This window comes from Nicotiana tabacum, chromosome 15 (assembly GCF_000715075.1).
Source record: "Nicotiana tabacum cultivar K326 chromosome 15, ASM71507v2, whole genome shotgun sequence".
Classification (NCBI taxonomy): Eukaryota; Viridiplantae; Streptophyta; class Magnoliopsida; order Solanales; family Solanaceae; genus Nicotiana; species Nicotiana tabacum.
In genome coordinates, this window is record NC_134094.1 from 98104995 (window position 1) to 98117192 (window position 12198).

At 33.5% G+C, this 12198-nt stretch overlaps 1 long non-coding RNA gene across 1 annotated transcript; it reads right to left on the reverse strand.

The window, feature by feature from the left end:
* Window positions 1-5826: 5826 nt before the first annotated feature.
* Window positions 5827-9529, reverse strand: LOC107794140 (uncharacterized). The gene is made up of 5 exons (XR_001649876.2): window positions 9432-9529; window positions 9157-9227; window positions 8942-9028; window positions 6971-7355; window positions 5827-6023 (listed from the first exon to the last, which is right to left on the reverse strand). It is a non-coding gene; the product is annotated as an uncharacterized LOC107794140 (long non-coding RNA).
* Between the last annotated feature and the right edge of the window lie 2669 nt (window positions 9530-12198).

Consider the following 12198-nt stretch of genomic DNA (forward strand, 5'->3'; position numbering starts at 1 on the left):
TATATTCTTGTAGCCAGAAAGAGCATGAGAATAACTTGAGAACACTTCTTCAAATACTTAAGGACCTCAGTTGTATGCCAACTTTTCCAAATGTGACTTTTGGCTCGATACAGTTACATTTTTTGGGACACGTGGTTTTGAAAGAAGGCAGTAGAGTAGACCCATAGTAAATAGAAGCAATTAGGAATTGGCCTAGGAAGACGACCCCTACAGAGATTCGCATTTTTCTAGAATTGGCAGGTTACTACTGTCGTTTTGTATAAGAGTTCCCTTCAGTAGCTGCCACGTTGACAAAATTAACTCAGAAAAATGTAAAGATCCAATGGTCTGAAGCTTGTGAGAAAAGTTTTCAAGAACTCAAGAACAGGTTGACTACAACCCCAATCCTGACTTTGCCTACCCTTACAGGTAAATTTATGATCTATTGTGATGCTTCCAGAGTAGGATTAGGAGGTGTTCTTATGCAGAATGATAAGGTAATTGCTTATGCTTCTAGGAAGTTAAAGAATCATGAGAGAAATTATCCTACCCACGATCTTAAGCTAGCAGCAGTTATTATTTTTCTAAAAATATAGCGTCATTACCTTTATGGAGAGCAATGTGACATTTATACAGATCACAAAAGTTTGTAGTATATATTCAAGCAGAAAGAGTTGAATCTGAGACAACGTAGGTGGTTGGAGTTGCTTAAAGATTATGATTGTAATATTCTTTACCATCCAGGTAAAGCGAATGTGGTTGCTGATTCTTTGAGTAGCAGATCCATGGGGAGTTTGACCAAGTTGTGTGGTCGGACATCCAATAGTTAAGGAAACCTAACAAATAGCTAGCCAAGGGGTTCGTCTCGATGAGAAGTATGATGGAAGGTTGATAGCAAGTATGGGTGCTAACTCTACTTTAGTAGAGCAAGTTAAAGCCAAACAATTTGATGACCCTAGCTTGCTTAAGCTCGAGGAAGGTGTCCTCAGTGGCAAGATTAAGAATTTTGCACTTGATGAGAATGGTGTGATGAGACTTGATGGCCGTTTATGCATGCCTAATGTAGAAGATCTTTGATGGGCAATTATGGTAGAATCTCATAGCTCCAGATATTCAATACATCCAAATTCAACAAAAATGTATCATGATTTGAGGGGTGTTTATTTGTGGAATATTATGAAGTGAGATATTGCAAATTATGTATCACGGTGCCTTAGCTATCAGCAAGTAAAAGCTAAACACTAGAGGCCAGGTGGCTTAGCTCAAGTCATTGAAATATCAGAATGGAAATAGGAACGAATAAATATGGATTTTATGGTTGGCTTGCCACAAACTTTTAAGAAACATGACTCCATTTGGGTCATAGTAAACCAACTCACTAAGTAATCTCACCTTTTGCCAGTCAAAAAAACCTACATGGCGCCCCAATATGCATCATTATACATAAAGAAGATTGTTCGGTTGCATGGTTCTCCCATGTCTATTATTTTTGATAGGGGTGCACAGTTTACTGCCCAGTTCTAGCAGAGTTTTCAGAAAGGTCTCGATACCCGAGTTAATCTGAGTATAACTTTTCACCCTCAAACGGACGGACAGGATGAGAGGACAATTCAGACTTTGGAAGATATGTTACAAGCCTGTGTTCTTGATTTTAAAGGAAACCGGGATGATCATCTACCTTTAATTGAGTTTGCATATAATAACAGTTATCAAGCAAGCATTCAGATGGCCTCATTCGAGGCCCTATATGGGAGACGATGTTGTTCGCCTGTAGGGTAGTTTGAGATAGGTGAAACAAAGCTTACTGGGCCAAACACAGTAAAAGATGCCTTGAAAAAGGTGAGACTTATTCAGGAACGACTTATAACAGCTCAAAGCCGACAAAAGTCATACTCTGATATAAGATGCCGTGATCTTGAGTTCAAAAAGGGTGACTATGTATTTTTAAAGGTGTATCCAATGAAGGGTATCATGAGGTTTGGTAGAAAAGGGAAGCTTAGCCCAAGATATAGAGGGACTTATCCAATTCTTGAAAGGATTGGGCTTATGGCGTATCGACTAGAATTACCTCCAGAGTTATCTTCTGTGCATCCATTTTTTCATGTGTCCATGCTGAGATAGTACTTTCATGACCCGAGTCATGTACTTGATAGATAGGAGATAGAGGTAGATGATACTCTGACATATGAGGAGGTCCCTGTAGCAATAGTAGACAGGCAGGTTCGTAGACTTCGAACCAAAGACGTTTCTTCGGTGAAAGTAATATGGAGCAACCACTCAGCTGAGGAAGCTACGTGGGAGCCCGAGGATGTCATGAAGAAAAAGTATTCTTATTTGTTCGAGATTTCAGGTACATAATTCAATTTAAGCTTTAAAATATTTAGATTGTCAAGTTATGTGATATTTGTACTTATAATGATGTAAAATGGCTTTGGCGGGTATATGTGTATGCCTTGATGTTGTATATTATTGGATTGAGTAGCTGAAGGTGCAAAGTGTTATTGTTCGATTGGTTTTGACAGGATTGAAACTTTTGGGATAACTCCAGTTAAAAAGGAAACTCAGCCGAAATGTTTGAAAATTTTAGGAGTTAGCCAAATTTTAAGGTCCTAAGCGATAGTGAGAGTGGCATAAGGCCTAAGATCTTTCTTTATACTCAAGAATAACTGTGATATGACATTTGAGGACGAATATTTCTTAGGGGGAGAGAATGTAATGCCCCATTTCGCTAGCTTTTAAATACATATTGCTTAATAATAGCAAGTAGCAACTACAATGATTAAAAAGCAAAAAGAGAAAAAGAAAAAGAGACTTAGTGGGACCAAAGCCTAAAGGAATTAGAAGGGTAAAAGTTTTTTTTTCCGTGAGAAGGGTTGGTAAAGGTCTTTGTCTGAAAAAGTAAATAGAAAAAAATGAGATTTTAGCAAGAAAACCAAAGTAATTTAATTGCTTTAGGAGTTAGGCAAAGAACGTAGAAAGCCATAAAAAAAAGTCAAGGTTTTGTAATTTGCCATTCTCGAAACCAAGGTATTCAATTCTTCCAAATTTCCTATGATTATTATCGCTAGGTGAAAATTTAATCAAAACCCTTAAGTTCTCATTCTATGAAATTATTTTTATACGTAGGTTTAAGTATTCATTGAAATAAATTGATACAGCTTTTGAGGTTCATATTTTCTAGTCATGGTAAAGAAGATTTCTTTGAATGCCCATATGATAAAAGTTTATCTTTTAGTTAGTGCCAAAGTTAAGTGAGAGATTCTTTCATATATAGTATTTAATATTAGAATACATAATTGATGTTATGGGTCTAGAACCAAGGATTTATAATGAGGTCACTTTATCTTTTTGTAAAATCAATTTACTTGAATTCATGGCCTCGTCATCTATATACCTTTGTGGAAAAATAAAAATATTTAGTTGAAAACTTTACTTGAATCAGTGAGGTGAGAATTTCTAGATTTATAGCTAAATAACAATAAGTAAGACTTAATAGCTTATGAATTAACATGGTTAAGCCTATTATTGTACATTTCGCGTTGTCGAATACTCAAAAAACTTGAAGAGACGAATTGCAGCTAAAGTTTTAAGGTGAGTTGAGGTTTACTTTCCTTATAGGGAATTCCATTATAACCCTTGTGCTTCATATGTTGGCTAAAGCTAAGTAATGTCTTCTCGTGCTCCAATGCTCAGTTCACTTATTCTTATTCAGTACGACATTATATGTGACATGAATACATGCTTATGTGTAAGTGCCTTTAATTGTGATATTCACATTCAGTAGGGAGAAGTGGCCAACCTCCCCCAGCGTGAGTGCCATGATGTCAGGGTTACCTACCCCATGCTCGTAGGTGCTAACTGTTTGTAGGGGAGACATGCCGAGACTCATCCGTACGTGTTCCCAAATGCTCACGTACGTAAGGCCATTATGAGTAACAATTAACTTTGTAAAATTATATCTTAATATATATATATATAACTCAGTTTCTATTTTAGATATCAGTTATGGGCTCAATTTCTACGTTAAGTTTCAGTTTTAACTTATAGTTTAGCTTGCAGTTTCAGTTTCTAGATTATTACTTAGTTGTAAAATTTTATATGATTTATATGATTTTCAGTATATCTCTTTTCTTTTTTATATTTTCCAGAAGGTCTCGCTCCACCTTTTTAGGAGGTAGCTTATGAGACTTACTGGGTATCTTTTGGTGGTACTTAGCCCGTTTGGACCTGCTAAATCGTGTGGCAGGTATTGAGAACGCAGGTAACGAGGCACGTGGCTAGAGAAGATATTCTAGATTCAGTTTACAGACTCCGTTTATTCATCCCAGCGGTAGCAGACCCTTTTCAGACTATTATTTATAACTTTTTTTTACGTTTATTTTATTTTCGGGGGATGCCCCCGTAGGCTGTGTATTTTAAATATTATTTTTCAGATTCTAGAGGCTCATGACTCGTTAGTGGGTCAGTATTAAAATATTTTGAGATTTATCCTTTATTTATTAGTATATTTTATCAGTCAACTTAAGAACTGCAATTTGATAAGAATTAACATTTAAGCATGTTAGTTTCTTTTCTATTGAACTTGAAGTTTGATATAAATAATATAAGGTAAACTCAACGAATGGTAAGGGTTGAGTGTCAATCACGTCCCACCCCAATTTGGGGGCGTGGCATTTACGTACAAATCACAAATCACGATACGAACTTATTCCCAGTCTTGAAATCCTAAACGGATGTCGATAACACCAAAGTCCACTTCAACTCAAACTTAAGAAATTCTAAAACCTTCAAAATGCCAACTTTTCACATCTAGCATCAAAACGCTCTCGGATTATCCGATACTCAACCCGAACATACGCGAAAATCCAAAATCATCATACAAATCGATTAGAACCTTCAAATCGCGACTCCAAGATCGTTTACTCAGAAGTCAAACCTTGGTCAACTCTTTCAACTTAAAACTTCCGACTTGAGAATTTTCCTTTTGAATCAACTCCGAACTTGCCGAAATTCAACTTTGACCATACGTACAAGTCATAAATTATGAAGTGCAGCTACTCAAGGTCTCAAACCGCCGAACGACATGCTAGAACTCAAAATGACCGGTCATGTTGTTACATCAATGAAGACCTCCCTGCTTCACCTACTTCTACCGCACTTCTTATATTGGAGAAAATGTATTACTTGTCAGTTTACAATATATAATTGTCCTCAACTTTCTGTTACCATAAAAGGTTGAGGGCTTGTTCATATATATCACAAGTTTAGGATAAACAACAACTAGCAACTAGTTCCTCTTCCTCGCTTTATATATCACTACAAAAAATGCTAAATTTGCGGAGGTTTTATTTATATATTGCGGCGGTCAGAAACCTCCGTAATATTCTGTTACGGAGGTTTTCAAAAACCCCATAATAATATTCGCCGCAATCAATTTACGGGGGTTTTTTGGGAGACCGTCATTCTAGCGTCGGTCTTTAGCGTCGGATATTTAGCGTCGGTCTAACCTCCGCAATTCGATAATTTGACTTTGTAAGAACACATGTATAAAAATATTAGCGGCATTCAAAACCCCTACAATATGTTTATTTAACCCCCGCAAGTTTTAACACAATATTATTATACATTAAATTGCGGCAGTTATAACCTCCGCTATTCATTGATTTTTTTTTTGGCAATTGTTATACCCATAACTGATCCGATTTCAATTATGCTAATATAATGAAATATTATAATATTATATAAATTACTTGCTAGAATCAAATAACATCAATATATTAATAAACCATAAAATACATTAAAGTAAATTATCATTAGTCTCAAAAACTTAATTTAAACACAAAACATCAGTATTATAGTTAGTCTTAAAACTAACTTTAAATAGAACATCTACTACAACTATAATGGACAAAAGATCTACCATGACCATTCAATCGAGTACGATACATTTGCAAGCAACTTCAATGATTGTCGTTAGCATTATTTCCACCAGACGATCTTCTTACATCCATGGGTGAAATGGATCTGCTAGCCACATCACTTGGCTAAAAAAAATAAAATAAAATATAATTAACGAAAAGTACCTCAACAATATCATAATTAATAATCATTTAGCTTCAGTCAAATATCAGTAACTTCTATGATCCGAATACATAGTACATTAATGACCAAAGCCATCATTCACTCTTTATCAAACTCTCTTAGCTTCTTCTAATATCCCATAATTCATTAATTTTCTACTGGCCCAAATTAAATTAAAACTTGAAATGAGTTTGCAGGAGTTCAGGAAATGGCTAAAGAGATTTGACATAGACAGAGATGGGAAGATAAGCAAAGAAGAACTCCGAGACGCTATCCGAGCCAATAGCAGCTGGTTCAGCAGGCTAAAAAGCATCCACGGTATAAAAATTGCAGACGCTAATGGCGATGAATTTATTCATGAGAAGGAATTCAGAAACCTTACTGAATTTGCACAGAGGAATTTAGGTGTTAGAATTATCTAAGAAAAATATATGAGCTTCTAGCTCTAATATGGAGTATAATACTAATATAATGTTGTATGTGGGTACAGAAATACTTAGATATACTAAATCATTCTTATTTGTATGCTACTTCGCTATTTCTTCCTTCCTATATACTGTAGATATACATGCATTCCTTCTCATGTGCTATATGTATGCAAAATATGGTGTGTTGTATGCTCCATATATCTATCCTAGCTCAAGAATCTAAAGCTCAAAACTTTAAATCAAAACCTCACAAAAATTTAATATTTGGAGAGAGCGGCTGCTAAGCACAAGCTGAAAGTGAAAAAAAAAGAACACTGCCAACAAAATGAGAATGCATGTCTAGATATAGGAGTGAAGAAAGAGAAAAAAAGAGTCAAACACCACATAGCACAAAAGTTTTCTTCTTTCTCAATTCAGAGTCACATTTGGACTGATCAATCACACTTTCAAAATTAAATAAGAAAGTTATGAACTTTTCTTACTGTTGAATGAGGAGGAGAAACAAAGATCCCTGCAAATTCTTCGGGTATCCTCCCTTCTTTCATTATCATATACGCCTTAAAAGCATTCATGGGTATTAACATTCATCATTTCTATGTAGTTCTCTTGGCTTTGATTGTGAGCATTCAATATTTGATTTACTTCTCTTGGCATTGGGAAGAACATGAACCGTTATTATAACTTGAAGCATTCAAATTACTATACCGAGGTCTTGTTTGTTTAAAAGCTCTGCCAGGAACAACTCCTAATCCCAAGCACTTTACCCTTCCAGAGTGCTCTTTTTCCAGCATCTTACCAACGGCATCATTTGGCAAAAATTTCAGACTCATCCACGGTGCTTTGGCTCAATGCTAGTTTAATTTTTTTCTAAATACATTACACACCAAAAGTCAGTGTCCTACTTTCAATCAGTGATTGATAAGTTATTAAAAAGAAAAATAAGAGAAGAAGAATATCTTTTTCTTTTATATCAATTACAACAGCAAATTTATCATACTTACCAACTTCTCATAACTAAACTCTTAAATTAGCAACAGATAAGATGTTTATTGGAAATTTTAACTCATTTCAGTAGAGTGGAGGCAAACTTATCAACAAGGAAGAGGCCCTACTCAGGTTCTATTTTACTAAATCACATACTTATATGTTCATAACATTACATGTAGAGCTTTTCGGAAGAAAATCACTAGCACAAAAATAATAGACCCAAAGTTTAAGAGCTATATTACCTTAAATTGGAAAAATCTGCACCCAATAAGCTATATTGCCTATCCAGTTTGTTAGTAGTCAGTTCTGAAGGGCAGACATCATTTTGTTTTTTCAGCAAAACATAGCAAGTGAACTACTTGGTAAAGTACCTATCTACCTGGAACCTACATAAATGTCTTGTTTCTTCCCCAGATGGAAATCGGATTTTGGTTCATTGGTTCAATAATAAGTTAAAATACAACCATATTATGACATGTCTTTTGTCAACAATAATTGTATTCTTGTATAATCATGAATTAGTGTGTAACAACAATCTACCTGTATGCTAGTCATGTATAAACAATGTATATTGTAAGGCAACTTTATTTCCTTGTTTAACCATTCGGTATCCGAAGTCTACTAGCCCGACTAACACGGGATTCGCGTCAGGTAGACCCAATAAAGGGGTGAATGGATCTGTACCTAAAAGCTATGGATCCGACTAATACCAGTAACTCATCATTTATTCACTCAATCTTGGTAACCATTTTTTCTTAAAATATAAAGAATATATCACATAATAACATCATCGAAGCCATTATTTGACGAAATTTCCTTTCTTCACCTAAATATTCAGATGTGGCTTCATAATAAGGGAAAAATTATGACCTGGACAGACAAATTACATCAAATTATGAATCTCCGTCTTCCATCAAATTATAACTAGTAAAGTCAACATTTCCCCTGGAGTGAACATTTCCCTTTCTGACTCTTGGCATAAATGGATCAATCGAAATCAAAAACCACTTCAATAATAAAAAGGATCTTGCAAATACCAACTACCGAGTGCATAATGCTTACAGAAAAAAGAAGAAAATATACAAACTAAACTATCAAAGATAAATAATAAATTAATTATAAAAGGCTCCTCATTGGGTAGTTAGTAACCTGGGATAGGAGGAATAGGAGGTGCTCCAGAAATCACTAAGGTGACTAGAGTTTAGGCTACTATATGATACTTCCTGTCAAAATTAGCATATTTGCAGAATAAACAGCTCTACAGATGCGACTAAGATAGCAATTCAAAAGAAACTACAACCACTTGAAATCAACACTGGCTCAAATGCAGTAGTTACTGCACTTCAAATAGGTAATGTTCATTTTCTGCCGGTTGGAAAGTAGTACTATAGTTTTTGTACTCTTATCCAAAAGAAGATATATTTTTGTGACTCCAATATTATTAAACAGAAAAACAAAAAATGTACCTTGAGACTGATTCAAACACAACGCAAAGCAGAAAGAGGAAAAGCAGCCAATGACAATTACATCTTCTCTGAAGGTCCCCAGGAGTTCTAAAATACACATGCAAAAGAAAATATTTTAATTAAGACCCAAATCACAGAAATAACCTACAAAATACACAAAAAATCTAAATTTTAGAACATATAATAACTAATGCAAAAGGAGAAAGAGGACTTACATCTCGATTTTAATAAAGAGTGTTATAGCCTTCTTCAAAATACACCGATTCTACCAAATTTCTGCTACTTTCTGTTGAGAATCGAAAAACATCAAGATGAAAGAAAGAGAAAAAAAATCAGTAAAGGAAAAACATAAATTAACAGATAAAATGAACCTAAAAGCGATATGCATGAAGAAAGAAAGACAAAAAAGTAAAATCAAAGAATGAAAGAGGAAAATCAAAGCAAAATCGAAGAGGAATTTGTATGAAAGAGCGAAATCAAATAAACTTACATCAAATTAAAGGTTTTGTGTTAGAGTGGGCCGCTCATTTTCATCCCTTGCCTGGTAGGTCTGTTAAGGATTTGATTAGAGGGGGCGAGGGTTTCTGAAAATGAAGCGAGGGGGAGAGAGAAGGGTAGCTGAAAATGAGAAAGGGTTTTGGGAAAAAAAGAGAGGGAAAGGATTAAAAAACGGGGAAAACATTGGGGTTAGTGGGCGCTATATTATTTTAAGGGTTGCGGAGGTTACCGACCACCGTAAATACAATATATTTATGGGAGTAAATAAACCCCCACAATTTGATATAGATTGTGGAGGTTGTAATAACCACCACAATAAAACCTCTACAAATTTAGCATTTTTTTGTAGTGTATGTACCCACCAATCGGTATTACTTCTTGCTTACATTAGACTTTGTGTATTGAACAATGTTTTAAAAGACTTTTTGGGATTCGTTCGGGACTCGCTGCGGGGCAGGGCATTATAAAAATGCCCCAAGCCTCATATGTGGGACTTAATTTTGAAAGGCTTACACCTCAAGCATCTGACTGTGCGTCCTAAACACGCATAATGCTTGGGGCTTGTTAAACAATTATTACCCTAATCATATGTCAAATTTATTTGTTAGTACTAATGATCCTCAAAATTCTTTTATAAATGAATGATAAAAGTTTTATTCATCTATAGGAACATGAAGATTAAGAGTAACTCAAATAACGAGTCATAATATTGTATATTTACTAATTGAGAACAACGTGAATGTGAATAATTTGAACATTTTTCTTAAATAGATAGCCAAAATTTATGTTCACTTGCTATTGGCCTTCATATCTTAGTTCTATATATGTCTCTCAAAATTATCAAACTTTTATTATTTTGCTATTTGAAAGAGATTTTGTATTTATTATGAAGGAGTAATATTCTAAATTACAATACTAGTGAAGTTTATTAATTATTTACTTTTAGAAAGGTAAAATATTTAGTTTAATATTAATATTTATTAAGAAATTATATTTTTTTATTATTTGAAAGTTAAGACATTTTTGTATTTCATAGTATGATTAACATTATTGATTGTTTATACCGATAAAAACATGTTAAATTTTTTATTTTCTATGAGTTTTTTAATCATTTGTAATTTTCTTAAAATTTTAATGTACTTCCTATATTTTTATGTTATTATGCTATTTTATAAAATTTATAAATTAAAAAATTTAAAGGTCCACAGGGCTTACACCTCACCTCAAAGTAAATAAAATATTCTGTCTCGCGTCCACGTCTTTTAAAATGCTGTTATTGAATTGTAATAATAAATGAGATTGGAGGATTTAATCGCACCCTCGAAGGTCTTGAAAGAACAAAAACTCGTGAATTGAATTACAAAGAGTTGCCAACACTTAAGGGTCAAGCTTTCAAATTTGAGCGTGTAGATCCACGAGTAACCACAATTGACCATACAAACAAGATACTTTTTTCTTTTGCGAGTGTTCTCATAAATGATGTTTTCTTCGTTCTAATTTATGTAGTGGTGTTCATTGATCATGTAGTTTAAGAAAAAAATATTTTTTAAAAAACTTTTAATCTAAAATAAATTATAAATATTTATGTGGCCATAACATTACCTTGAGAAACTTCTTTTACAACACTAATCCATACTCATAGAGTCATACACAAGCACACACGTACAGATGCACACATTCTCACATTGGAATGAAGATGGAAACCGGCCCTTCCATTCAGCCAAGGAAAAATTCAAACGAGTATACTAGTACTACCATAAGTTATTATCCTTATATATTTATTCTATTTGAAAAGTCACTTTCTCATCGAAGTATCAAAACATGATGTTGTCGTTCTATGAGCTTAGTCATTGAATAAAGTACTCCTTGTTGTCGAAATTGGACAATGATTTCATTCATTGTTTACCTATGAGAATTCTTTGAACATCAACAAAGTGTTATTCGACCCAAAAACGTGCTAGAAACATCAAATTTGGATCTTGTCCATATATAGTATTCAGTAGAGTAGGGGTCGGTTTTTCTCGACTTTTTCGGGTTTCCGGGTTTTTTCGATTTTTTATTTCATAAAGTCTTCATAGCACAAAACGTAAAATTTGTGCTCCAAATATTTCTTTAATCCTAGTAAGACAGAACTATATAAAGTGTTTTTTAATAAAATAATATAAATATGAGATGAGTTACGGCATTATACTAAAATATTCAACAAAAAAGATAATAAAATCGCATAAAATAAATATTATTAATAAGCCATAACGAAAACAAACATAATTTAAAATTATGACTAATAAGTACTATTATTTACATGACTAACCACTAAACGAAAAATAAGTTGTACGTACATTTTATCTAAACCATAGAAAAACTAAAAAATAGATATCCAACACTATTTTCATTCATAGTACAATTGAATTGAATATTTTTTATTAGCATTAGTATTGATTTGATTTTGGTTTAGGATTTATTTGAGTTACTAACATTTATGAACTATAAAACTTACTGGAGCATCCAAAAATTATAAGCCCAAACTTGAAATAATACGTTAAAAGATAAAACTATGAAAAAACTTAAAAAATATTTATAAACTACACTACCATAAATATTTTTATGTATTAAATATATTTAAAACTTCTATACATAAAATGTCGGGTTTGTTTTGTTTCGGTTTGACTTTTTTAGTTAAAACGAAACAAAATCAAATATGGTCGGATTTTTTTTTCCAATACCAAATCAAATCAAACCAAATCATAATCAGATTTTTT